The 27226-nt window shown below is 45.3% G+C and overlaps 1 protein-coding gene across 1 annotated transcript in view; it reads right to left on the reverse strand.

Annotated features, from left to right (window-relative positions):
- The window catches only part of CAPG (capping actin protein, gelsolin like), a 77970-nt gene extending 53286 nt beyond the window's left edge, over positions 1-24684 (reverse strand). Inside the window, exon 1 of the mRNA XM_030221255.1 lies at positions 24610-24684. The gene's annotated coding sequence lies outside the window, so the exon portion shown is untranslated. The remainder of the gene's footprint in view (positions 1-24609) is intronic.
- Between the last annotated feature and the right edge of the window lie 2542 nt (positions 24685-27226).

Here is a 27226-nt window from a genome sequence, read left to right on the forward strand (position 1 = left end):
GGATTGTCACTGTATGTGAAAAATAATATCAGAGCAGCTGAAATTCAGGGAACCTGGGGAAAGAAAGAAGCTATATGGATCATTCTGGAAAGAGAAGATGGAACCTGTATCCACAAATGGAGAAGCTGGACAAGGATCTAATCGATGACATCTATAATATTAGAATGAAAGTGGAGGCGCTGTTACTGGGAGATTTCAACTTGCATGATGTGGATTGGAACGTCCCATTGGTAGAATTGGAAAGAAGCGGGGATGCCTGCCAAACTGCTTTGCTCAGACAAATGGTGACCGACCCCAAAAGTGAAGGCTCGACACTAGATCTAGTGCTCACAAAGGGAGGAAGTGGTTCCAATGTCCAGGTGGCTGTCCACCTAGGCAACAGTGAACATCACACGATATGGTTTGTTATAAGAGCAAAAGCCAAGTGCAGATGCACAAAACTCAAAGTACTGGATTAAAGACGTGCTGATTTTGGTAAAATGAGGGAATACTTGAAGAAGGAGCTGAAGGCAAGGGTAGGCATTGGAGAAGTGGAAATGCAACGGTCCAAGCTGAAAGCGGATATAAACATGGCAACAAATCTTTTTGCAAGGAAAGTAAACAAAAACAAGCGAAACAGGAAGCCTACATGGTTCTCCAAACAAGTGGCTGAAAAAATAAGGGCAAAAGAGGCTTCGTTAAAGAAATAAAGAAGAATGGAACAAGAGGATCACGGAGAAGATTACTGAAATAAATTCAAAGAAGCGAAGAGGGAAATGCGGCTAGCGAAAGCACAGGCAGAGGAAAAAATGGCTAAAGAGATGTGACAAGACCATTTTCAGATATATTGGGGGCATAGGCGTAGACTGGGGGGGGCGAGGGGGGGCAATGCCCCCCCAAACGACGCGAGGCGCCGCCGCGCCATTAGTTTAAAAAAAAAAAAAAAACCACACGCAGGCAGGCACGCGCTCCTCTCGGTCCGCTTGGCTTCCCTGCCCTCTCTATCTGCGTCCCGCCTTCCTCTGACGTCATTTCCTTTCGGGCGGGACGCAGTCGCAGACAGCAGTGTTGCCAGGTGGGCGGTTTTACCGCCCAATTGGGCGGTTTTCCGCGACCCGCCGCGGGAAATTTTTGCCCGCGGCGGGTTGCGGTTTTTTGGGCGGCTTTTTGGGTTTCTGGGCGGTTTTTCGGGCGGCTTTTTGCCTTTTTCGGCTGCGGGGGGGCGGGGTTAGTGACGTTTTTTGGGCGGGGTTAGTGACGTTTTGGGCGGGCCGATGACGTGGGAGGCGGGGCCGATGATGTGGGAGGCGGGGCAGATGACGGGGAGGCGGGGCCGATGACATGGGAGGCGGGGCCGATGACAGGGGAGGCGGGGCCGGTGACGGCGGGGGGCGGGGCCGATGACGGCGGGGGCGGGGTGATGACGCGGGGGGTGGGGTGTCAGGGGCGGGGTTTGTGTTTGGGCGGGTTTTGGGCTGGTTTTGGGGCTGGATTGGGCTAGAAAAAAAATTTTTCACCTGGCAACCCTGGCAGACAGAGAGGGCAGGGAAGCCAAGCGGACCGAGAGGAGCGTGACCGTCTACCCCTCTCTCTTCCTCCCTCCCTCCGGCGCAGGCAGCAGTCTTCCAGCGTTCCTGGCAGCGGTAGCGTTGTACACGCTGCCTTCGGCTCTGCCCAAAGCCTTCTCTTCAAGTTCCTGTTCCCGCATAGGTGGGAACAGGAACTTGAAGAGAAGGCTTCCGGGGCAGACCGAAGGCAGCGTGTACATCGCTACCGCTGCCAGGAACGCTGAAAAAGCTGAAGACTGTTGCCTGCGCCGGAGGGAGGGAGGGAGGAAGAGAGGGGGTAAACGGAGTCACGATCTTGGACCTCGCGGGGGGGGGCAGTAGAAGATGGATGGGACTGGGAGGGGTGGGGAGCAGAGGGAAGGAGCAGGAGATGAATGGGACTGGGAGGGGTGGGAAGGAGAGGGAAGGAGCAGGAGATGGATGGGACTGGATGGGGTGGGAAGGAGCAGGAGATGGATGGGACTGGGTGGGGTGGGAAGCAGAGGGAAGGAGCAGGAGATGAATGGGACTGGGAGGGGTGGGAAGCAGAGGGAAGGAGCAGGAGATGGATGGGACTGGGTGGGGTGGGAAGCAGAGGGAAGGAGCAGGAGATGGATGGGACTGGGTGGGGTGGGAAGCAGAGGGAAGGAGCAAGAGATGGATGGGACTGCGAGGGGTGGGGAGCAGAGGGATGGACCAGGAGATGGATGGGATTGGGAGAGGTCAGGCACAGCAGAGGGAAGGAGCAGAAGATGGATGGGACGGAGGGATGGTGAGCAGAGGGAAGGAACAGAAGATGGATGGAACTGGGAGGGTTGGGGAGCAGAGGGAAGGAGCAAGAGATGGATGGGACTGGGAGGGTGGGGAGCAGAGGGAAGCCTACTGGAAAGAAGACACTGCATAAAACAGAAGACACTGGGATCAAAGCGAATAGAAAAACTAAATGATCAGACAACAAAGGTAAATAAAAGTATTTTATTCATAATTTATTAATTGAAATGTGTCAGCTTTTTGAAATATGCATCTGTGATATTTTGCCTGTAAATTTCATTTCCTTCCTCCATATTAGCATATTCATTTGCATATTTATATATGCAAATGATATGCTAATATGCTCCGCCCATTCTTTGCCCCCCCAAATGAAACAGTCAAACTACGCCTATGATTGGGGAAAGGAGAAGAGCTAGGAATGGAATTGTAAGACTAAAGATGCTGAGAATAGCTATGTGGAAAGTGATGAGGATAAGTGTGCTAAACAAATACTTCTCTTTGGTGTTCATGGAAGAAAATCCAGGAGAAAGACGCGGTTGGCTGCCAAGGGTGTATCTGGGAATAGAGTGGATATTGCACTGTTCACGGAAGAATGTGTTTATAAACAACTTGAAAATCTGAAAGTGGACAAAGCTATGGGGCTAGATAGGATACATTCCAGGGTGCTGAGGATGCTCAGAGAAATCCTGGTGGATCTCTTAAGGATTTATTTAATAGATCTTAAGAGACGGGAGAGGTTCCGTGGGATTGGAGACGAGTGGATATGGTCCCTCTTCACAAAATCAGGGACAGGGAAGAAGTGGGAAACTACAGGCTGGTAAGCCTCATGTCGGTGGTAGGAAAAATTGAGCCTGCAAAGAGGTGGGAAAATGTGGGATACAAATGCAATAAATAAAATAATAGAGTCGCTGCTGAAGTAAATGATAGTTAACTTTCTAGAATCCAACAGTTTGCAGGATCCAAGGCAACATGGCTTTTACCAAAGGAAAATCCTGCCAAATGAATCTGATTGATTTCTTTGACTGGGTGACCCAAGAACTGGATGAAGGATATGCGCTAGATGATTTGGATTTCAGCAAAGCCTTTGATACAGTTTCTCACAGAAGACTCCTGAATAAGATGAGAACACTGAACTTAGGACCCAAAATGGTGAACTGGATTGAAAACTGGCTGACCGACAGGCGGCAGAGGGTGGTGGTAAATGGAATCCGCTCGGAGGAAGGAAGGTGAGTAGTGGACTGCTTCCGTAGGGCTGATTCTGTTTAATATATTTGTGAGAGATATCGCTAAAGGCTTAGAGGGAAAAGTTTTCCCTTTTGTGGTTGACACAAAGATAGCTAATAGAGTAGCTACCCTGGAGGGAGTGGCTGGCAGTTAAATGTAATTCAAAATGAACTATTTGAATTCTAATATCTACACTGGTATCATATATTGATAACAATTTTTTAAAATTACATTTGTACCCAGCGCTTTCCCACTCATGGCAGGCTCAATGCGGCTTACAGGTACTTATTTGTACCTGGGGCAATGGAGGGTTAAGTGACTTGCCCAGAGTCACAAGGAGCTGCCTGTGCCTGCAGTGGGAATTGACCCCAGTTCCCCAGGACCAAAGTCCACCACTCTAACCACTAGGCCACTCCTCCACTCCAATTTCCAATTCTATATCAGTATTATAACATTAAGCTGCTTAAAAAATTTTTTTTTAATAGTGTTCAGTGCGAGTCAAGTGCCAACACCCACATAATATGTACCACCATTGCACTGAGTTCCCTCACCTCCTGTCCTTAAGGCAGGGTCAATACTATAATTCAAAGTTCCTTATGTTGACTCAAATAGCAAATCAATTAAATGGTTGGATACAGTCTGTTAGCACAGTCTATAATGTCTTTCAATATACACAGCTTCCAATCATGAAGTACTTATCTCAGTTTCCTATGGTGTCTGCCCCCACCCAAGCAATCCAGAAGTTGACATCAACAACGAATGATCATACAGTAATTTTTAACTTGTCTTCAAAAGTCTTATCTCAAGATCAAATCCAAGTGCTGAATTTGGGACTTTCCTTTGTACCAACACATCGTTATGACACATTTCAAACAAGAAAGTATTTATATAGATGTTTTCATTTGTTGACGTTAAATTTATGTTTTAATCAAACAGAACCAGACACTGGGGTATTGGAATCAGGGGAGAGATCATTTATGTCCACACATCGTTTACCTTCTGTTTGGATGCCACCAGGACCCCACACTCTATAGCAGAGACATACCAATGGTTAGTATTGAACGATGTGGAAGCAATGGAACAAGGGCTTCAACATCCGAGTAATAATCTTATTAAAAGCCAATGGTTAGCTCCCAAGGATCTACAGCGGGATACCTCCATAGCTATTTTAAGAGCTGACAAGGGAGGGGGATAGTAATACAAGATAAAGTTAAGTATGTTCAAGAGGCATTAATTATCAATAGGAAGTTCATAGCATATTAATAGCAGCCAATCAACGAGGTGTTATTACATTGAAGGAATTCAAATATTTATATCGGCCCTTTTCCACTGTTCCACATATTTACTTTATTCCCAAGATTCATAAATCATTGAGTCACCCACCTGGTAGACCTATAGTATTAGGGATTAATTTGCTGTTTGAACCACTATCCCTATATTTAGATCATTATCTCCAATCCAGTCTCCCTACAATTAAATCATATTTACAGGACAGTTGCATGCTTATATATGGCTGAATTTGAAACAACTAATGTTTATCAATCTATATATAATAAGCATATAGCTGCTTGGAAGCGATTTATTGACAATGTTTTTCTACTGTGAGAGGGTGATACAATTGAACCTACAAATTTTTTGGAACATCTTAACAACTGTGATCCTCATATTACATTTTCATTATATATAGGTCAGGCAGTTGATTTCTTAGATATTCATATTAGTTATGAACTGGGCATGTTCCACACCTCTATGTTTAGAAAACCCACTGATAGGAGTACCATCCTTCACTAGAAGAGTCATAATCCTAAAAGACTGAAGGATGGTATTGCTATGGGACAATTTTTGCACATCAAACGTTTGTGTAGTACAAGGGATTCCTTTGTTCATCATGCCTCTTCTATGATACAGAAATTTAAACACTTGGGGTGCAGAAATCCAAAGGAGATGTACCAGATAGGAGGAGAGAGATTGATAAGCACTGTTCCAGAGAGGGACCTTGGGGTGATGGTATCTGAGGATCTCAAGGTGATGAAACAATACGACAAGGTGGTGGCCATGGCCAGAAGGATGCTAGGCTGAACAGAGAGGGGTATTACCAGCAAAAGAAAGGAGGTGTTGATACCCCTCTACAAGTCATTGGTGAGGCCCCGTGTGAAGTATTATGTTCAGTTTTGGAGGCCATAACTTGTTAAGGACGTAAAGAGACTTGAAGCGGTTCAGACAAAAGCGATCAAAATAGTCTTGAGGACCTGAAGATGTATATCCTGGAGGAAAGGACAGACAAGGGTGATATGATACAGACATTCAAATATTTCAAAGGTATTAATTTACAAACAAACCTTTTCTAGAGATGGGAGTTTGATAGAACTAGAGGATGTGAATTGAGGTTTTGTTTTGAGGGGGGGGGGGGGGGGGACTCAGGAACAATATCAGGAAGTACCTTTTTATGGAGAGGGTGGTGGATACGTTGAATGCCCTCCCATGGGAGGTGGTTGAGATGAAAATGGTAACGTAATTCAAAAATGCATGGGATAAACACAAAGGAATCTTGTGTAGAAGGCGCGGATCCAAACAAGCTTTTAAGTGATTAGATGGCAACACCAGTAATTGGGAAGCAAAGCTAGTGCTGAGCGGACTTCTACGGTCTGTGACCTGATTGTGGCAGGACAGATTCAGCTTCAATACCTGGACAACAAGGTCAGTGCTTGGCAGACTTCTACGGTCTGTGCCCTGAAAACGGCAAGGACAAATCAAGACCAAGTATATGTATACAGTATCACATCATACCTTAGACTATGAGTTTATCTTGTTGGGCAGACTGGACGAACTGTACAGGTCTGTATCTGCTGCCATCTACTATGTTACTATGTAACCAACATTTAACATAATTTCCAATCAAAACATAGTATACAAATCACCCACAACATGACACAGAGCCCAACACATCCATCTCATAGAGGTGATTGAATTAACACAAACTCGAATGGCCAAACTTAGGATGGAAAAGCCTGAGAGAATAGACAGAAAAAAAGGTTAAAACCTAAAGGTCAGTAGATCAGATTGTAAGTGGAGACCTTGTGGCAGACTGCGAGGATCCTGCAATACCAAACACCGGTGAACAAATTAAAGCAGAAGCAGATCCTGTCCCACAACACTAAAACAGGTAGCAACTGTAATGTCACCAGATCGTGCAATACCTTACAGAAAAGGTCCATGAACGTAAACAAAATATGCTGTTGGACATGTAATCAATGAAAAGAAATATAAACTCAGTGAAATATGATGAAAATACTTACAATCTGTCAAAACTCATGCTTTAATGAATTGCAATAATCCAGAACAGGGTTAACCAACACTTGAAAGTTTATCAAGAAAGATCAGCGGCTTCAAACGCCAAAGCAAATGCAATTTATAAAAGACTAATTTTACTATGTATTTAATCTGAGACCTCATTTCTAACCTAGGCTTCCCAGTAACAGACTATCTCTATGCTGGATGAGATCTGTTTTTCAGGTATAATACTTGATACATTTTGTCAACTGGCTGTAACACTCTAGACCAGTAAAAATCAGGTCATAAGTACGTAAGTATTGCCATATAGGGACAGACCAAAGGTCCATCAAGCCCAGCATCCTGTTTCCAACAGTGGCCAATGCAGGTCACAAATACCTGGCAAGATCCCCCAAAAGTACAAAATATTTTATGCTGCTTATCCCGGAAATAAGCAGTGGATTTCCCCCAAGTCCATTTTAATAATGGTCAATGGATTTTTCCTTTAGGAAGCTGTCCAAACCTTTTTTAAACCCTGCTAAGCTAACTGCCTTTACCACATTCTCTGGCAAAAAATTCCAGAGTTTAATTACACGTTGAGTGAAGAAACATTTTCTCCGATTCGTTTTAAATGTACTACTTTGTAGCTTAATTGAATGCCCCCTAGCCCTAGTATTTTTGGAAAGAGTAAACAGACGCTTCACGTCTACCCTTTCCAATGCACTCATTATTTTATAGACCTCTATCATATCTCCCCTCAGCCGTCTTTTCTCCAAGCTGAAGAGCCCTAGCCACTTTAGCTTTCCTCATAGGGAAGTCGTCCCATCCCCTTTATCATTTTCATCGCCCTTCTCTGTACCTTTTCTAATTCCACTATATCTTTTCTCAGATGTGGTGACAAGAATTGAACACAATATTCGAGGTGCAGTCACACCATGGAGTGATACAAAGGCATTATAACGTCCTCATTTTTGATTTCCATTCCTTTCCTAATAATACCTAACATTCTATTTGCTTTCTTAGTCGCCGCAGCACACTGAGCAGAAGGTTTCAATGTATCATCAACGACGACACCTAGATCCCTTTCTTGGTCGGTGACTCCTATCGTGGAACCGTGCATTATGTGTCGTCAGCAAATTTAATTACCTCACTAGTTACTCCCATCTCTAGATCATTTATAAATATGTTAAAAAGTAGTGGTCCCAGCACAGACCCCTGGGGAACCCCACTAACTACCCTTCTCCATTGAGAATACTGACTATTTTACCCTACTCTCTGTTTTCTATCTTTTAACCAGTTTTTAATCCACAATAGGACACTACCTCCTATCCCATGACTCTCCAATTTCCTCTGGAGTCTTTCATGAGGTACTTTGTCAAACGCCTTTTGAAAATCCAGATACACAATATCAACCGGTTCACCTTTGTCCACATGTTTGTTCACCCCTTCAAAGAAATGTAATAGATTGGTGAGGCAAGATTTCCCTTCACTAAATCCATGTTGGCTTGGTCTCATTAATCCATGCTTTGAATATGCTCTGTAATTTTGTTCTTTATAATAGTCTCTACCATTTGCCCGGCACCGATGTCAGGCTCATTGGTCTATAATTTCCTGGATCTCCTCTGGAACCTTTTTTAAAAATTGGAATTACATTGGCCACCCTCCAATCTTCCAGTACCATGCTCGATTTTAAAGATAGATTACATATTATTAACAATTTTTTTTTGTTACACTTGTACCCTGCGGTTTCCCACTCATGGCAGGCTCAATGCGGCTTACATGGGGCAATGGAGGGTTAAGTGACTTGCCCAGAGTCACAAGGAGCTGCCTGTGCCTGAAGTGGGAATTGAACTCAGTTCCTCAGTTCCCCAAGACCAAAGTCCACCACCCTAATCACTAGGCCACTCCTCCACTCTAGTTCCACAAGTTCATTTTTCAATTTTATCAGTACTCCGAGATGGATACCATATGGTCCAGAAGATTTGCTACTCTTCAATTTTCAAATTGCCCCATTACATCCTCCAGGTGGTCTTGGGCAAGTCACTTATTCCTCCATTGCCTCTGAGAACAGGGAAATCTATTGCAGTGTTTCACAAGTCCAGTCCTGGAGTTCCCCTTGCAGTCAGGTTTTCAGGATATCCACAATAAATATGCATGAAAGAGATTTGCATATAATGGAGGCAGTGTATGCAAATCAAGTTCATGCATATTCATTGTGGATATCCTGAAAACTTGACTGGCCAGGGGTAGTCCAGGACTGGACTTGTGAAACACTGCACTAGATTTCCCTGTTCTCATAGGCAATGGAGGAATAAGTGACTTGCCCAAGACCACAAGTAGCAGCAGTAGGATTTTAACAAGGCTTTGCTGGTTGTCAGCCTGGAGTTTTTGACCACTAGGCTGCTCCTTCACTCCAATAAAGACTTTTTTGTTGATTCTGAGGTGCGGTTTAGTTGCTTGTGTACAAGCCCTGGGCTTGAATACTCGCCTAGGATATCACAGGAACAAAAATCATTATGTCATTGGTACAGAAATGAAAGACCACATTATACTGTCTCAGAATGTCACAAAGCGGCTGCATAAAAAAAGTTTAAAAGGCCTGAAGACAGTGAGGAATCCATGGAACCCATAACTCAATGGCATCTAGCCAGAGATGACATCACCTACATGAACCTGCTGGTAACATCTACTCAAATAACATGCACACCAGGCAAGTATCTCAGAGGCGATTCCATATACAGACAATGTGCTGGTGAAGTACAAAATAACAAATAGGTACTGCTATTGGTTAATGTTTCATACATAAAAAGGACACTGGCTATTGTGTGAGATCTAAAACACAATAAATCAATCAATGGCAATAAAGCCACTTGTGCAATTACTTTCACAAAAAAAATGAAATATACTGAGTGGACATCATCAGCTGATCGATCTTCTTAACTATTTCAGAAAAAGAAGAGTTTAGATTGTACAGCATAGCAAAGTAGAAAATGACACGGGGACAGGGACCCACAGTAACCGTGGGGATGGGGACAGAGCTTGCGGGGATGGGGACAAACTTTGTCCCTGTCTCATTTTCTACTCTGAAGCCCATTAATGAACTGGACTGTTATTTATGTTTGAGTGATGTAGACAACGATATTTTGATTTTTTGGAAAAGCAAGCAAACATGTGGTGACAGTCATATCAGATGCCATATGCAAATAGATGATGGCAGAAAGATAACTGCATATGGATGCTGTTCAGCTGAAAATCCCTTTAACTGGTATGCCACTATCCATATAAAGTAGCAGCAGAACAAAGTAGGAGCCAAGAAATTATATGCGCAGTGAAGGTATCCATCCTTTATCTGATTTGCTTAGCCTGCCAAATAGTGGGCCCAAATTACATGGATAACAGTAGTTCTGGACACTGCACAATCACCTGGATTCTATAAAGGCCAGAGTCAGAACCCTATAAAGAGAAGAAGTGGCCAGGAAGTCCTGGGAGGAAAAGAAAGAAAACTGGACCGCAGTGGCGTAGGAAGGGCTGTCAGATACTCTCACTGGTCCCCATGTACACAGCCCCGAGCTGGAGGGTGGTTTCTGATCCCTCAAGTTGTCTGGTCCAGCAGAGCACGGCGCACCCTCCTCCCGCTGGAGTGCACCCCCCCCCCGAGCGCATACCTGCGGCGAGGGACGGGCGGGAGGGCCGGTCCGCCCCGGGTGCACGCCGCTGGGAGGTGTCGGCTCCGTGCTGGTGCACTGCCCTCTCTGCCCCAGAACAGGTTACTTCCTGTTCCGGGACAAAGAGAGCAGTGAACCAGCGCGTAGCCGACACACCCCAGCAACGTGCAGTCGGGGCGGATCGGCCCTCCCGCCCGTCCCTCGCCGCAGGTATGCGCTCGTGGGGGGGGGGGGGGGTGCGCTCCAGCGGGAGGAGGGTGCGCCGTGCTCTGCTGGACCAGACAACTTGAGGGATCAGAAACCACCCTCCAGCTCGGGGCTGTGTACATGGGGACCAGTGAGAGTATCTGACAGCTCAAGTGTCCTGTAAAATACAGAGAGGCAAGCTCATCTACAGATAGCAGTCTTACCTTGGCTACCTTACCCAGTGGTTTTGGGCCAGGATTTCCTCAATTTTGGCACCATTTCGGCCCCACTGATCGATGGTCCACAGAAAGAGAAGAGCCTTTTCCTGAGATCTTCCCACCAGAGGACTCTGATTTATATATTGAGAACCCAAAGTTGCCTAAACCCTACTGCCAGCGGCGGTCAGAGAAACTGCAGTGCTCTCTGAATTCAAGAACTGCTATAGTTGGGTGATTCAGAGCAGGAGGAAGATGACGGGTCGGACAACCCCAACCCTTTGGATAGTGTATCCAAATGGAGTAGCAAGGGAGGGAGCTGCAGAGAATTTTAAAAGGGCACAAGCAGAGGATGAGTCCTTTAGAGCATCCTGAGCTAGGGTTGTTTCAATGGATGGGAATCCCGTAAGCAACCAGGACCTCTCTAATGTAGCACTCCCATATTTTGTAATAAAGAATGGCATGCTGTACAGGGTGGCCAAGGGAACCCTGGAAGGGGAAGAGGTTGAGCAGCTGTTAGTACCCCAGCCCTATCGTAGGCAGGTTATGCAACTAGCCCACAGTCACCTGGGGGAGAAGAAGACCCGGGAGCAGATTTTGGCCTGTTTTTTCTGGTTGGGTGTATTCAAACAAGTTGAGCTCTTTTGTCAGTCCTGCCCAACCTGTCAGCTAAGTAGTCCTGTGGTGGTTCCACCTGCCCCTCTCATGCCCCTGCCCCTTGTTGACACCCTATTTGAAAGAACAGCGATGGACTTCATGAGACCTCTGGAGCACACCACCCATGGCAACAAGTATATTCTGGTCATTCTGGATTATACCACTCATTATCCAGAGGCCATTGCTTTGTGCAATATGAAAATCACCATAGGCCGACTTGGAGCATTTAGTACGCCAGAGAACAAAGATGTGTTCTCTGGAGTGCCAGGCCAGACCCACCTTACAACTCATTATCACTGAGCCAGGAGTAGTACTCCAACAGCATCCCTATTGAATCCAAGAAGCCCGGCAGCAAGCAATGGCAAAGAGGTAGCTGAAATGCTAGAATTAGGGGTTATTGAAGAGTTCACCAATAACTGGGCATCTCCCATTGTGCTGGTACCAAAGCTGGATAGGAGTATCCGCTTTTGTATTGATTTTCGGAAGGTGAATGCTGTCTCTAAACTAGAGGCCTATCCAATGCCAAGGGTGGATGAACTCACTGAGCGGCTGGGAGGGGCCTGATTCATCAACCCGGGATCTGACCAAGGGATATTGGCAGGTTCCTCTCACCGTACCTGCCAAGGAGAAGACAGCCTTTTCAAAACCCTAATGTTTGTTCCAATTCACGGTGCTCTCATTTGGCCTTCATGGAGCTCCAGCTACCTTACAGCACCTTGTGGATCACCTACATAAACCCCATGGTAGCTAAGTGGCTGCCAACTTAGACTACATTGTCATCTACAATAAAGATTGGAAGACCCATCTCATCAAAGTTGAAGCAGTACTGGATAGTCTGCAGATTGCTGGGTTAACAGTGAATCCCAAAAAGTGACCAGTTTCTGGGGTACTTGGTCAGGAAAGGACAAGTGAGACCCCAGATCCGAAAGGTAGAGGCCATCACTCTTGTGAAGAAGCAAGTATAAGCCTTCCTTGGGTTCGTTGGTTACTACGGCTAGTTTATTCCAGGATTTGCTGAGAAAGCAGAATTACTAACTTGTCTATTGCAGAAAAAAAGCTCCAGAAAATTTACACTGAACTGATGCTTTTCAAATTCTGAAGAGAGATATCTGCTCAGCCCAGTGCTGGTCAACCTAGACTTCAACTGGCCCTTCATTGTGCAGACTGATGCCTCAGAGGTTGGAATGGGGGCTGTTCTGGTCCAGGAAATAGATGGGGAAGACCACCTGGTGGCTTGCATTAGCTGGAAACTGTTCTCGAGAGAGTAAAATTATGCAGTACTTGAGAAGGAGGCTCTAGCTATCACGTGGACCCTGGAAACCTTCCAGTACTATCTGTTGGGGCAACACTTCCTGTTGGTCATGGACCACGAACCCCTTCAGTGGATGGCTCAACATAAAGATTCCAATGCACATGTAATGCACTTGTTCTTTAGCCTACAGCCCTTTAGCTAGCAAGTGAAACATCAGGGCCGACAGCATGCTAATGTGGACTTTTTGTCCCGGGAGGTGGACTCTGATATGGCAGACGCTCACCCGGGCATGGTTCAGCTGAGGGGGAGGATATGTGAGGGGGTTTATAGAACTCTGTTCCTCACCCTTAAGAATAGTCCCATAAACAGCCTGAGCCACATCCTGAGCCACCTTAGGAACACTAGTTCCGCCCAAGAGCAAGTGAGCCAGAAGGGGTGGAGCCAAAACCAGGAAGTATATAACACAGGGCCTGACTGATGTTAAGGAGGACCAGAGAAAAGGAATCAAAGCCCAGTGTATGCCACCACTTATGATTAAGAATTTTGACCTGGCTGAGGTAAGCTGCTTTTGCTTCTTGTTTGAGACTGACAAGTCTTACTCTGAGGTCTGGTTGGAGAAGAACCGAGAATTACTTTCAGGCTGTGTTTTGGGCGTGGCCGCCCTACCAGCCAGATTGTATTTGGGCCTTGCTAGCCTGAGGCCTGCTTAAGACTGCTTATTGAACTACAAAGGCATTCTGTTTTTTGTTCCTGGTCCTGTGACATAACAGGCCTCAGGATTAAACTAGATAAGACTCCCAGGCTATGTTTTGGGCGTGGCCGCCCTACCAGCCAGAGACTGTGTTTGGGCCTTGCTAGCCTGAGGCCTGCTTATCCATATGGCTCCAGAAAAAGGAGGACGGATTAAGCCAGCCGGGTTTTACTTCCATTGCTTTCCATTGAAAGCAATGGAAGTAAAACCCGGCTGGCGCAATTGCTTTTCATTGAAAGCAATGGAAGTAAAACCCGGCTGGCTCAATCCGTCCTCCTTTTTCTGGAGCCATATGGTAACCCTATGCTTATTGAACTACAAAGGTGTTCTGTTCTGTCTTTTGTTCCTGGTCCTGTGACATAACAGGCCTCAGGATTAAACTAAATAAAACGCTTGTCTGGCTGTGTTATTCCACAGGCCCACCCTCACCCCTTGCTCGGGGTATCACAGTGTGGTAATGCCATGCTTTGACTACTGTAATGGTTTATTGGTGAGACTGAATAAAAATCTGCAACAAGGATTGTCTTAGGTTTTTCACAGTATTGTCACATCATACCTGACTGAAAGAACTTCATTGGCTTCCAACAGAACAAAGAATTATATTCAAAATGTTATTACTGGTGTTTAAGGTGTTAAATAACCTGGTTTCTCCCATCATTGCTACAACATTGCAAATTTATCAACCTGTCAGGACACTTAGGTCATTAACTTGAATTTACTGAAAATACCATCTTTTAAAACCATTAAACTTGAAGAATATCAATCTTCAAAATTACGCAGGATTTTGTAACACAGGCAGTGCAGATGAAAAAGATTTAAGGAACGGGGTTATCCGGGCAAGATCATACATAAAGCGTTTAAGAGGGCGTATAATATGCAAAGACAGTGGTTGTTCCAAAAGGGCACAGAGACTAAAGATACACATCTCATTTGCATCTTACCTTTTGTAGCACACTCTCAGCAAATCACTCAAATTATACGTAAACACTGGGGAACATTAGGCATTCATACTGCTTTTGAGGAACCACCGCGGTTCTCGTATAAACGCAGACAAAATTTGGGGGAAAAATTAAAGCAACATAGATGTACAGTATAAGAGATACGGAACAACGGGGACATTATAGGTGTAAAGGGTGCACATATTGCGCATATGCTATGGAGATTCAGAGTATAGAGATCCCTAATCAGAAGGGTCTGAGACAGCATCAGTTATTGTTTCATACAGATTGTGGGTCAGCTTTCGTAACATATGCCATAAAGTGCCCTTGCAATCTAGTTTACATTGGCCAAACTGTTAAAAAGGTGAAACATAGAATAGCCCAATACCTCAGCAAGATCAGACTATTGAAAAAAGATACGCCAGTAGTGAAACACTGGCTTAGTAAACAACACACAATGGAAGATCTTAGATTTGCAGTATTGCAACAGATGGTCTTGAGTAGGGGAGGCAATGTATTGCAGAGAATGATGCAGGTGGAACAGCGAATAATACATGATTGGAGAACAGTGACCCCTATGGGACTGAATAAAGAAGTAGAGTGGGGAAACCTATAAATTGTATTGAAGTATGCCATCAGCGTAATGCTAACTGCGCGTGTGGAGCTGCAGTAAGGTAATTGACGTCACTTCCTGCATTCCGTGGAGGGGACCATCACGGCAGAAGCCACAGAATAGTGTACAAACAGACATTAAGGTGAGCACATTTTACAAGATATTTTAAGTTTAGGTGCATATGTATGGGATCAAGTGGAGTAATAGCTTCCGTGTCTTATTGTGTTTAGAGTCGGAGCCCCTGAAGACGCCTTGTGCAAAATGCGTAGGGCTTGGACACAGTCATAAAGAATCCTTAGCGGGAAAAGACAAGTCATAGAAAGCTGCTCACAAACAGCATTTGTAAAGACTTTGGTTTGGACCTTGTTACAAAGAGAAGACGGAGCACCGAATGCACCACTTAAAGAACTGTTACGAAAAAATTCAGTCGATAAGCGGCATCTAATGAAGAGATCCATATAATTGCAGTGGGGACACACTGTGACATTTTGACTTAAGCATTTTGGACTGAAAACAGACAGTTATTTGTTTAAGAATACCATGTTAATGAAGATGTACTTAACAACTTTGTAACACTAGGGCTCATTTTCGAAAGAGAAGGACGTCTATCTTTCGACATAAATCGGAAGATGGACGTCCTTCTCCCAGAGACGTCCAAATCGGTATAATCGAAACCCGATTTTGGACATCTTCAACTGCAGTCCGTCGCAAGGGCGTCCAAATTTCAAGGGGGCGTGTCGGAGGCGTAGCGAAGGCAGGACTTTGACCAATAATCGAATAAAACAAGGACGTCCCTGACAAACACTTGGACGGTTTCACCCGGATGTGTTTTTTTAACGAATAAGGCACAAAGAGGTGCCCGAAATGACCAGATGACCACCGAAGAGAATCGGGGATGACCTCCCGTTACTCCCCCAGTGATCACTAACCCCTCCCACCCTCAAACAAATCTTTAAAAATATGTCGTGCCAGCCTCTATGCCAGCCTCAGATGTCATACTCAGGTCCATGACAGCGCATGCAGGTCCCAGGAGCAGTTTTAGTGGGAACTGCAATGCACTTCAGACAGGCGGACCAGGCCCATACCTCTCCTACCTGCTACATTTGTGGAGGACACAGCGAGCTCTCCAAAACACACCACAAATCCACTGTACCCATATATAGGTGCCCCCCTTCACCCGTAAGGGCTATGGCAGTGGTGTACAGTTGTGGGTACTGGGTCTTGTGGGGAAGGGGTGGGGGGGCTCAACACACAAGGTAAGGGAGCTATGTTCCTGGGAGCATTTTATGAAGTCCACTGCAGTGCCCCCTAGAGTGCCCAGTTGGTGTCCTGGCATGTCAGGGGGTCCAGTGCACTACAAATGCTGGCTCCTCCCAAGCCCAAATGGCTTGCATTTGGATGTTTTTGACATGGATGTCTTTGGTTTCGAAAATCGCCCAAGTCAGAAACGCCTAATGGCGTAAATCAGATCTAGGGACGTCCAAATTTAAGGATTTGGACGTCACTGACAGTATTTTGGAAACGTAAGATGGACGTCCATCTTGTTTTGAAAATACGGGTTTCCCCGTCCCTGGATTTCGCCATTTTGCAAGGAAGTCCAAATTGCAACTTGGACGTTTCTTTCGAAAATGCTCCTCCACGTGTGTCTGGGATAGAAGAGGATGTTTGAGAAGGAGAAATTCCCTAATTGCCAAGTTTTATTGTATCAATTTTGCTATGCTACAGAAGCTGTTTCTCCCATAGGAATACATTGAGTTGTTTTGGGGGAGGCTTTAATTCTCTATTCTGGCCCATTTTTGAACTTGATGCATCTTATCAACAGGTCCTTCCCCCCTCCCCTTCCCCTCAGCCATATTCAGTCTTATTCCTTTAAATTTTGGAGAGTTATGTCGACAGATGATCAGACATTTTCAACATCTGATATACAATTTTGTTCTAATATCCAGTGGGTTGGAAAGTATAAAAATACCCAAACCTCTTTTCCAACTATTGTTCTAGGCAGGGATATTCACTTGGGGGGGGGGGGGGGGGAACAAATTCTATGTAAAATGGGGACTGGACTTGATTAATTTGTTACATCTTTATAGATATATCTGCATACACAAATTCAATGCACATTTTTGTACTCCTTTTGGAATACTCCTTTTTGGCAACCCTAGAATTTACCTATGATTAAGAGAAACAGAAGTAAATTGGTTCTGGAAGCATTCTCTTCTCCAGCACACAGAGGGAAAGTCTGATTTTTAACAGCAAAGATGACAACAGATGGCCCAAGGCCTGGCTTGCATCACTTACTGTAAAGGGCGCTTAAAGCACAAATCCTGGACACCAGGTTGCTAAGGCACCTAGGTGGATCAACCTGGGACCTGGAATTTCATGTCATGCAAGGACTGGTTTTTATATTTGCTGCTGCTGCTGCTGAAACAGGTGATCCTCTTCCATCTGTACTGCACAGTTCACCCCAAGCTGGAGTCACAATGGTGCATGAACTCTTGTACTGCTGTCAGGGTCTCATGTCTCACAGGAGGATGCAAGACCAGCTCAGTGTTCCTGCACTGTGAGGCTCAATGAAAGCTGAGCCCTGCTGTGCAGATAGACAGGGTAGGAAAGATGAGAAAGTGAAGGTGGCACAGGGAGAACCAAGTGGAGGAGGGGGGAGAATGGGTACGAGAGAAGTGGATACTGATGGAGCCCTGTGCCATCTGCCAGTGCTGTTCAGTGGTGCATTACAAAATCTGTAATTTACAGTGGTTTATTACTGATTTGCTAAGCTAATTATTCCTCGTGGAAATATTCCCCACAAGACAGACTTTAATAAAAACGTCCCTAAAGGGGCTGCAGCAGACCTCCCAGGGAATGCCCATCATGCCCCTACCCTTGCATTTTAGTGGGGACAGTGTGAGGTCTCAGCTGCTAACTCTAATGAAAATGTGTCTGTACCTGTCTTAACCACACATTAAAGATGAGCCTGAGCTGTCTGAACAGATCATAAGTCTGTTTAGTTTTCATATCTCTTCGTTTTCATGATCTCTTCTCTCCACCCACACTGAATCACACAGCAAACCATAAATACAACATGTCTACAAAAAGTGCTAAATATAACGATCTTGTGGTTAAGTGTCTAATGACACTAACTTATGAAAAACCCAGCGCTAAATCACATACACGCAAGGAGAGGAGATAAACCTCTTTTTAAGATTGCTCCCCCCACCCAAACCATTCCTGATGGCAGTGAAATTTTTAATCACATCTCTTCTAGTCTAGTTTTAATTTTCCCATGTCCATACAAGCACAGCATGACACACACACACCACTGTGTTTCTACAACACACATGTCCATTGGGTCTCAGTGCTTCAGCACCTGAGGCTGAATTCTTGCCCAGACTGCACCCTGCACCATCCCCAGCTTCAAAGCACAGAACACAGCACAACTGGATCAGGGGCCAGAAAGCGGAGCCAAAAGATGACAGAACCCGGTACAAACAGAGCAGCAGTGAGAGAAGCTGAGGCTGACAGGACAACCCCAGCACCTATACATCAGTGCACAAAATTCTCCAAAAAGGGTAAGACTTTAATTACAAGGGCGGCTTCTTCTTACTTTTTACTGCAGGAAACAGAACAGAAATTGAAGTTTTTAGTACAGTTGTATTTAATTAAAGCATGTGCTGACGAGCTCCCCATTGGCTCACAGTGATGATGTACAATGTCAAACACATGCAGATGTCAGCAGACAAACAGAACTGGGCCCACCTAGTCAACTTGATTCAGTTATACTCTTAGGTGCTTATCCAGCATATTTTCAAAAGAGAAAGAAGCCCATATTTCGACCCATAAGTACATAAGTAATGCCACACTGGGAAAAGACCAAGGGTCCATCGAGCCCAGCATCCTGTCCACGACAGCGGCCAATCCAGGCCAAGGGCACCTGGCAAGCTTCCCAAACGTACAAACATTCTATACATGTTATTCCCTGAATTGTGGATTTTTCCCAAATCTATTTAGTAGCGGTTTATGGACTTGTCCTTTAGGAAACCCTCTAACCCCCTTTTAAACTCTGCCAAGCTAACCGCCTTCACCACGTTCTCCGACAACGAATTCCAGAGTTTAATTACGCGTTGGGTGAAGAAAATTTTTCTCCGATTTGTTTTAAATTTACCACACTGTAGTTTCATCGCAAATCGGGAGATGGGCGTCTTTCTCCCGTGGGCGCCCAAATCGGTATAATCAAAAGCCGATTTTGGGCGTCTTCAACTGCAATCTGTCACGGAAACAACCAAAGTTGACGGGGGGTGTGTCGGAGGCGTGGTAAAGGTGGGACTGGGGCGTGGTTATCGGCCGAGGAGAGATGGGCGTCCTCGGCCGATAATCGAAAAAAGAAAGGCGTTTTTAGCGCGAATTTGGGTCACTTTTTTTGGACCCTGTTTTTTCACGAACAAAAAGTGGCCCAACTGCCCAGATGACCACTGGAGGGAATCGGGGATGACCTCCCCGGACTCCACCAGTGGTCACTAACCCCCTCCCACCAAAAAGAACCCACTTGAAAAACCTTTTTTGTCAGCCTCAAATGCCGTACCCACCTCCATGACAGCAGAATGTGTTCTATCCTGTGACAGCCTTTCCCTGGTTCTGATGTGGCTCTCGGGTGAGTGTGACACCTTTTCTGTTATGTGCACTGCAGAGTCACATCAGCAATGAATTGTGGTGGCTGTAGGGTATTGGGCTCCGTGATTCCACTAGCTTGTGCTAAATGCTCACGATGTTGGTAGGTGGTAGGCTCTACTCCCATGGTGCTTTTCCCCCTGCCTACTGGGGCAGTGTGTGCCCTGTTTTGTTTCCGGTAGTCCATGAGGTAGTGGCCATTTTAGTAAGCCAGTTTTAGATTCCTTTCATGTGTTAGCCATGTTACAGAACCTAGTTCTTACCTTGAATGTTGCTGAAAGAGGGCATTGTACAGCATTCTGCCAGCTCTGATCTACTGCTAATCTCAGTACCAGGGAGACTCGTTGCCAGTGGGGCACAACCTCTGCAGTTAACTGTGAGTAAACGTGCTTATTCCAATAAAGACGTTTTCGGAGCGATTAGTCTTCAGGTGTCAACTGGTGTGCCAAGGTTATACAGCAGCAACAAGTCCTAGAGGCCTGCGTGTATGCAGATCCCTGGAGCACTTTTAGTGGGTACCGCAGTGCACTTCAGGCAGGCGGACCCAGGCCCATCCCCCTCCCACCTGTAACACTTGTGCTGGTAAATGGGAGCCCTCCAAAACCCACTGTACCCACATGTAGGTGCCCCCTTCAGCCCTAAGAGCTAGGGTAGTGTTGTACATTTGTGGGTAGTGGGTTTTGGGAGAGGGGGGTTGGGGGCTCTGCACCCGTGGTAAGGGAGCTATGCATGTGGCAGCAGTTTCTGAAGTCCACCGCACTGACCTCTAGGGTGCCCATTTGGTGTCCTGGCATGTCAGGGGGACCAGTGCACTACGAATGCTGGCCCCTCCCACGACCAAATGGCTTGGATTAGGACATTTGTGAGCTGGGTGTTTTTAGTTTCCATTATCGCTAAAAAAAACAAACGCCCAGCTCACAAACGACTAAATCCACGGCACATTTGGTCCGTACAAACCATATTTTCGAAGCGAAAGATGGACGCCCATTTTTTTTAGAAAATACGGTCTGGTCCACCCCTTCACGTACCCTTTTTCCGAAATAGTCGCCCATGGAGATGGGCGTTCACGTTCGATTATGCCCCACCACACCACCTTATTCCCCCCCCCCCCCCAAAACATAGGAGTCAACTTTTTTTTTTTAAATAACTGAGTATGCTAAACTCAACACAATGTACCCTTCCCAGACTCCATTTTGGTGGCTCTGTTTTCAGCTGTCTCCACCTTCTGTCATCTCCAGACTGCACAGAGCACTCAAGGTGCGGCTTGCACCCTCCCCAGAGGAAGATGGCTTCCAGAAAACATTCTCCACAACGTGGAACTCTCTGTCCGCTACAGGGTATCTTACCCCCCCCCCCACCCCACCCCCTCGGTTTATTCAACAGGTCTTCATGGACCCCAGTAGCTGAAAGCACAAGCAGACCTGGCTTCCACACAGCTATGCAATTGCACTATGAGCTGTTCAGAAAAGGTACCTCCTTTATGTGGAACTGTGTGACTTAGTTGAACATTCATTATAGTAACATAGTAAATGACAGCAGATAAAGACCTATATGGTCCATCCGGTCTGCCCAACAAGATAACTTTATATGTAAACCCGAGTTTGATTTGTCCTTGCCATTCTCAGGGCACAGACCGTAGAAGTCTACCCAGCACTGTTCTTGTACTAAGTTCTGGCGCTAACGTCGAAGCCCCTTAAAATTTACACTTCAGCCCATCCTCCCATCCTATCTATTCAGTCACAATCATACTCCTGCATTGATGGGCCTGCCTTGTACACTATCTGCACCATAAAAAGGCACGCTCTCACCAGGACATCTCTGCAGTGCTTTCTTAATCTGCATCTGAAGCCACAAGGAAACATTTCAACACTCCTAATTTCTGAGTCACCTCCATTCAAGCAATGATACGAGATTGCTCAAAATAACAGCTTATGTGCTTTTTGTATCTCATACATCCTCTTTTGCTCCTATTCCTAGAGCTTCCTTTTCTTACTTATTTGCACTTCATTAGATTTTAATTAAATGTATCTTCTATTAAATAAACCTCCTGCCAAGGTCATGCACTAGTCGTCCGTACTGTATTTCTCCTTTATAAATATCATTTTGACACTTGCAAGGGGCTCTGAAGTAGAGAGTTGCACACAGACAGAAATTTCACCCATCCCTGCACATCCCCAATGGAATCTAATCCATACCCACCTGTACCCGCTAAGATCCATTCCAACCCCACAACTAATCTCCTCCATCCCCACCCGTACCTGAGGGATTGGATTTACTTGCTCACAGCCCTCTGTTTCCTCCCGACCCCAATAGCCTCCCATAGTTTTTTTGGATGGTATTCACTAGTCAACCAATGAGTGTTCCAAGCCTCAGTCTAGCGCTCCAACGGCCTTTTTCTGTACGTTCCAAGCCTTATTCTGGTGCTCAAATTGTCCCTTTCAGTGCATTCCAAGCCTCATTCTGGAGTCACCAGAGATTTTGACTACACTCCTGCGGGAATCCTACAGTAACTTCTTCCATAACCGCAGGAATCCCGCAATGCCCCTTCCTGTGCAACTCTCTACTCTGAAGCTCTGCTTTTACTACTACTTAACATTTCTAGAGCGCTACTAGGGTTACGCAGCGCTGTACAAATTAATAACTAAGAACGATCCCTGCTCAGAAGAGCATGTGCCTGTGCAAGGTCTGCATGGGTCTCTGATAGAGATCTGCTCGTCAGCTTTTCCTGCTGTATTCAGTTCTGAGGGTGTAGCCACAGGTGGGTCTGGGCCCCTCCACTTTTGCTTCACACCCATTCAGCAGCCAAGCGCAGCATCTGTATAGCTGGTGGAGATTGCAAAACCTGACAGATGAAGAAATGTGGAGCCCAAACCCACTCAATAAAGCTCAGCAGGCAGCAGCAGCAGCATTTTGAGATGCTGACACCCGCACTGTAAGCATGATTAGCACAATGGAACTCAGTTTGCTCACAGTGCCAGTGATGCAAATTGATGACTGCTAAGCTTTACTGACTTGGGGTGGGGTCTGCATTTCTTCAGCTGATGGGGCTTGGTGATCCCCACCAGCTAAGGCACTTTTAAATTTTAATGGGAAGCCTAGTGCCAATCCATGTTAACCATTAGCCACCCAAAACTCATGGCTGGCTCTGTATGATGTTCCTTTCTGTATTTATTTTTTACATGTATCAGTGGGATGTGCGCATGGGGTTCTGATGACAATCAGTACAGCAGGACTCCCTGTTATTTTCAAAATAGTGGGTGTGGCTAAGGAAGAGGTATAAAAAAAACATCAACATCCATTCAATAATTAAATCGCAAATGCCTGAATAAACAATAAATCATTGTAATTACCAACTGATTTATGTAAATTAATTTTATCCTTGTACTGCTGCTTTGAAATGTGTTTTTTGTTTCCCCACAAAGCTTGGCTAAAGAGAGTCTGAAAGGAGCTGTGATGTTAAAAAGGGATGAGCGGCCTGCAATCTGTTTCATCCCAACAAGTCCTAAATGATTTCCGAGTGCAGGCTCCTGGTACTGTATTTTCTGCACCCTAGATATGGAAAAGAATGGGGTAAGAATTCTAAACCCCATTCCCCTTCTATACATGTTAAGAACCTCATCCTCCATAGGAACACAACATGCTCCTCTTTTCCTGACCACAATACGCAGCCTCCTGCTGGAAGGAAAACTAGATGTTACCAAATATTTTCCACTCTTTGCCAGCTACAACAATAGGAATGCAGCAAGAGAATATGCCAAACCTCAATTTCCTGCCTGAAGCTGCAGTTCCTCTCTCCTAGACTTTAGCTCCCTACAGGGCTGGTGCAAGGGGACTGGGCACCTTAGACAAGCCAGTCTTATGCCTCCCCACTCAATGAACTTCCAGGCCCCTAATCTGCCTCCCCTCAAGACACCATGCAGTTAAATATTACACATAAGCTTTGTTGTTGTGTATGTATCGCATACACAAATAATGAGGCAAGTTCCAAAAATCATTTACCCAGATAAATGGGTATTTGAAAATTAATCACCCTTCCTGCAGCTTAAAGTATGCGTTGATGATTCTTTGAGTTTGTGTGGCTTCAGAATCTATGGTTTTGCTTTGACTGCAGCTGCTTTTTGCTGCCTAGGCAACTGCCTAATGGTTGAGCCAGCTCTGGCTCTCCATATCTCTATATTCCTCAGTTTTATTTTTGTTTTTTCCCCTTTTTCAATTTTGTCCTCGCTCTCCCTCCATGTTCTCCATCCACAGCTTCTCATTTTCATTTGTCTTCCCCTTACATTTGTCTCTAATAAACGTCAATGTGTCTTTTCCTCTCCATTTTCTTGCTTTTTTAGGCTTTTCTTTCGTCTCTCATTTTTCTTCTTGTCTCAAGTTACATGACAGGATTTTTACATTCTGTGAGACATCTCTTCTTCACTGACTGGCTGTCCAGGTTTCACAGTTCACGGGATCAGACCTTAGAGGCAGTGAACTGACATGCATGGCTTTTTTTTGCAACCGGAGGAAAAATGAACTCCAAATCTTTGGCCATCTTCAAAGCTGATGGAATTTGTGAAAGAACTTTGCATTAAAGGGACTTTGGCTTTGTTTAGTTTCTCTCTCTCTCTCTCTGACACTCACTGTCTCACTCATCTCTTCCTGTGTCTCCCCCTTTCTCTCATCTTCCAAAACTGAAACTTAATCCCTCAGCTTTGTCTCTCGCCTCTGCTCTTTCATTTTTAATTTTACAGTTACTTTCAGTTTAGCAGTCCAAAGCTTGAGGGGGGGGGGGGGGGGAGAGGAGAAAAAAAAAAACACTGTATAAAGCTGCAAACCAGCAGAGAAGGAAGCAAGGAGTGTGCAGATGGCAGAAGAAAGCCTGGAGCGGGCAGATACTCACAATCAAGCCTGTGTGGACTGCAGAAACAGCTACTGTGTCACTTACAGCTCTCTCCCTGACTGTCTGAGCAACTTAAATGCCAGGTTTCCTGGGAGGGGCCCACTAGAGGCAGCCAAGCCCCCTTTTCCTCCACCCTTTCTGGGTAGGGCATTTTTTTTTCCTTTTTCAAAGCTTTTGACATTTAGGCTGATGGGGCTGTGGCCAGGTATGAGCCACAAAATACTGACAAACCTTACTCAGGCACACCCTGTCCTGAGGGAAAGGGGAGGGCAGTACAAGGCTACCATTCAGGGTACTGGCAAGGAACACTAACTCAGACAGTAAAGGAGTAGCCTAATGGTTAGAACAGGGAGAGCAGAGTTCAAATCCTACCAGGTGCAAAAACTTAAGGTCTCTAATCAAACTGTGACAGTGGTCCTTGGTAGGTAATGCCATCAAAGCCACTTCACTTTGAATGGACTTTGTCTGCATTGCCACAGAGCTTGATAAAAGAGGTCTTTAGATGGAAGCTCTCAGGAGACAGGAAAATACCTTCTGTTCCTAAATATAATTTGCCTTGAAAAAGTGTAAGCTACCAAATCCTCTCATGCAAGCAAAATTCTAGTATTCATACACACCAAATTCACACACCCAGAAAATATCTATTAGACACATCCACTCCTGAAAAGTGGGACCATCTCTGGAATAACGTGACTAAAGTTTCAGATTCAAAATGTTGAGAATGGCCGGTTTTTCATGTCATGTGTCCATGAGCAAACTGACAAAGTTATGTTTGAACTTCTGTAACTTTTTACATTTTTCACATAAAAAGATGGGGTTTGGGCTGTTTTACAAATTGTTTGCTCCCAACAGAATTCAATAAAAGCTTATTTTTTTTGTTTCTGGAAATTTTAGTCACCTATTTGCAGAGATGGTCACAAATCATCTCACAGAAAAAAAAACCACAAATAGTGGCATCACAATTCTTTTACCTGTGCCTCTACCTGTGACACAGAAATCTCATCCCCACCCACCCCTGAAAATCATCTCTTGAGCACACACACACACAACACCTCTAACCAGTGCATTTTGTCTAGCAAAAAAGGTGCCCGTACTCAAATGCCAGGCCACCCTTCAGGGGTGGAGTGATCATTGAAGGACTCACCCCACAATAGCCAGGACCCCTGCAACCAGTCATACAATCTATGACAAGGCAGAATTTGTATGTAGAACCTGAGCTCTTTCATTAAAATATGAGAACCATGGGTCAAGTTTAGCAGACAGTGGAAAAGGTGCCGGTACTCAGTACCCCCTCAAATAAAGCCCTGCCTCTAACACACAGGAAACTCATTTTTCTCTCTCACACATGCACACAAAGTCCAGCACACTCCCAATCATACACAAATAAGATGATCAAACAAGTTGTAGGTGATACAAAATTTATTAACACGGTCTGAAATCAATATCCCCTGCAATTTATTTGTTGACGTTTATTTATGAATTGTATCCAAGGGGACTAACCCACAACCACATGATTCTATACACATATACACACCCACATGTTCCGTATGCTTTCAACAGCCATCACAGGCTGTCTCCACCCTTCCTTCTCCTTGTGGCTTTTAATATCCCTTGAGGTGTAGCCCTGTGTCGTGAATTGCTGGCCACAGCCAGTTCAGTATTCACAACACAAAGAAGCTACCTGCCTTTTCAAATGCTCTTTTTCTCTCACACCTACTGCAAAAAATACCTCGCTGCCTTTCCCAGCCCCAAGTCTCTGTATACTTAGCTGTAAACTGTTAATGATAATAATAGTTGTAAATAAACATAGCCCTCCCAGACCCTGTCCAGTGGTTGTGTAATAGGCATTCATTTCATTAGTTGTTCATCTGGTTGTCCAGGTGTGCTGATGTCACACTAGAGGGTGTGTGTCTTTGGTTGTTATTCTGGTGGTCCAGGCGTTCTGATTTCACACTAGAGCGTATGTGTCTTTGATTGCTATTCTGGTGGTCCAGGTGCGCTGATGTCACACTAGGTGTGTCCTTGGCTATTCATCTGGTGGTCCAGGTGCACCGAGGTCACACTACCGGGTGTGTCTGTAACCCAGCAGTTTAAAAACAAATTACCTGGGGACACTGGTGGCTATTTCTGGGTTTTTCTGTGCATGCACAGTACAGCTCCAGAGTTCCGGTAGGTCACAAATGAAGCCGGGTTCTCAATTTTTGACCTGCCCGGTGGAGTTCTGCAGCAAATCGTGACTTTTTGCTGCTGCCGTGGTGGGTCCTTCCAGACCCTGAAGAAGCCAGATACAGCTTGGAGAAGACCTGGTGGGTCCTTCCAGACCCTGAAGAAGCCAGATACAGCTTGGAGAAGACCTGGGTACCCGGATAAGGGGTCCTTTAGCCTGGGGGGTTGAATAATTTTAACATTTAAATTGGGTCTTTTGGGTCCATGGAGTTGTGGGCTCCAGGATTGCATTTTAAAAATTCTTGTTGTCCCTCGGAAGGTGGGGGGGGGGGGGGGGGGGAGGGGGGGAGGGGGGGAGGGGCAGGAGTCTCCCTGAGGTGGATTAGGGTACTGAGAAAAAAATAAATTTTTAAATAAAATTGGTTTTGTGGTTTTAAAATTGGATAGGTTC

This window comes from Microcaecilia unicolor, chromosome 1 (genome assembly GCF_901765095.1).
Source record: "Microcaecilia unicolor chromosome 1, aMicUni1.1, whole genome shotgun sequence".
In the NCBI taxonomy this organism is placed as follows: Eukaryota; Metazoa; Chordata; class Amphibia; order Gymnophiona; family Siphonopidae; genus Microcaecilia; species Microcaecilia unicolor.